The 2,347-nt window shown below is 35.2% G+C and overlaps 1 non-coding gene across 1 annotated transcript; it reads right to left on the bottom strand.

Annotated features, from left to right (window-relative positions):
- Positions 1–437: 437 nt before the first annotated feature.
- On the bottom strand, positions 438–544 carry LOC128281967 (small nucleolar RNA R71). The gene has a single exon (XR_008272269.1). It is a non-coding gene; the product is annotated as a small nucleolar RNA R71 (small nucleolar RNA).
- Between the last annotated feature and the right edge of the window lie 1,803 nt (positions 545–2,347).

Raw genomic sequence — 2,347 nt, forward strand, 5'->3', positions numbered from 1 at the left:
TCGAGGAGATGGCTGAAAACCAAGAAAATCCGCTACCTCTTGCTATTGCTGTTAATCAAAATCCTGCTCCGCGCACTATGTATGATTATGCTAAACCTTCTTTAACAGGAACTGAATCGAGCATAGTTAGACCTGCTGTAGCTGCAAATACTTTTGAACTGAAACCTAACACAATTTAAATGGTACAGCAATTTGTTCAATTTAATGGTTTGCAGGATGAAGATCCCAACGCTCACTTGGCTAACTTTTTGGAACTATGTGATACATTTAAAATTAATGGCATTTCTGATGACGCCATTCGCCTTCGGTTATTCCCTTTTTCATTGAGAAACAAAGCTAAACAGTGGTTGAACTCGTTGCCACGAGGGTCAATCACTACTTGGGAACAAATAACCGAAAAGTTTTTATTAAAATATTTTCTACCGGTTAAAACAGATAAATTACGTAATGATATCTCTTCTTTTGTGCAGATGGATTTAGAAACACTCTACGATGCATGGGAGAGATACAAGGACCTCTTGAAAAGATGCCCCCACCATGGGTTACCACTCTGGCTACAGGTTCAAACCTTTGATAATGGCCTGAATCCTTCGACTCGACAAATGGTTGACGCAGCTGCTGGCGGAACCATCAATAGTAAGACACCTGAAGATGCCTATAAATTTATAGAGGAGATGTCACTGAATAACTATCAGTGGAAAGTCATGAGGACAAAGCCAACGAAAACAGCCGGTGTTTATAACGTTGATTCGATCACCATACTCTCTAATTAGGTAGAACTCTTGAATAAGAAAATTGATGGTTTTCTTAGTTCTTCACAGGTTCACCCAGTAATGCAGTGCGAAGCAAGTGGAGGTGGATCAACCAGTTCAGAATGCCCACTTTATGGCCACAACATGGAGAACGAGCAGTTAAATTACATGGGTAACAATCTTCGATCTCAAAACAATCCTTATAGCAATACTTACAATGTAGGTTGGAGGAACCACCCAAATTTTTCATGGAGAGGCCAAGGAAATCAGAGACCATCACCCCCTCCAGGCTTTCAGCAACCACCGTACCAGTAGGAGAAAAAGTCGAATCTTGAGGAGATGCTAACCAAATTTATCTTAGTGTCAGAAACTAGTTTTCAAAATGCTGAGACAGCACTCAAAAATCAACAAGCATCAATCCAAGGGCTAGAAACTCAGATTGGATAGCTCGTCAAGTTAATTTTCGAACGACCACAAGGTAGCCTGCCAAGCAACACTGAATCTAACCTGTAACACCTCTATGCCCGTAACTGTCGCCAGAGTAGGGTCACGAGGCATTACGAAAACAACTCAACTTTAGAACATTTCACATACATATAAATCAGAAATTTGAATTATAATTTAATTAATTCAGTCCTAATATAATCGAAAATTCATGTTTAACAACCAAAATCCAATAAGCCATATATTAGAGTATGCACATATATATAAATATATAAAGTCAAGATCTCATAGAATAACATCATGCAAATATAAATTTTACTATTAATTTGGTATAAACCTTACCCTTAGCCGAATCCAATTGAGCATAAGATTCATTCATTCACAATAAGTACTTCAACTAATAAAACATTTGTAAGTCTTATTATTATAGAACTTAATTAACCGAGATTACCAAGTACAAAAAAAAATCATTTCACATTTAAAACTAACATATTAAGGAAGCACTTTCAATTTCTAATATGATTTACTAAACATAAAAAGGTACTTTGCTTATATAAATATAACATATCATCCATATCATAAATACGCATGCTAGTTAACAAGATTTTTAACATTATAAGATCACAAAACTAGATCATGTGCCATTTTCGCATGGCTCATCAAAATGATAATTACATCATTCAAAATACAAAACTCATCTTTGTCTATCCTATACATGCCATATTTTTTAAACTTAAAGCTTCTTTAAAGATACCAAAATGATGACGATAAGTGTGATGACTTCAGTGATAGTCCCAAGCTCACAACGGATCCAGAATCTAAATAAAGATGAACAAACAATTCCAATGAGATAATACTCAGTAAGTCATAAGCAATTTAATAAATAAATCACAACAGAACTCAATTTAAGTCTAATTTGTCTACCTTATTCATACATGATACCTTATAACCACATACTCTTATTTCTTCTTCCAAGACATTATACAATAACCTTTAGAAATAGGCACATACATATAAATCCCATACACATTTCATTTTTTTATCTTTGTTCTCGTAAAAGCTTAATTACCTATTATGGTAATCAGTGTTCTATTTCACACCCTACCACGATCATATTCCCTTAACCATTTCGCACACATAGTGCCCCATAA

Source organism: Gossypium arboreum, chromosome 1 (genome assembly GCF_025698485.1).
Source record: "Gossypium arboreum isolate Shixiya-1 chromosome 1, ASM2569848v2, whole genome shotgun sequence".
Classification (NCBI taxonomy): Eukaryota; Viridiplantae; Streptophyta; class Magnoliopsida; order Malvales; family Malvaceae; genus Gossypium; species Gossypium arboreum.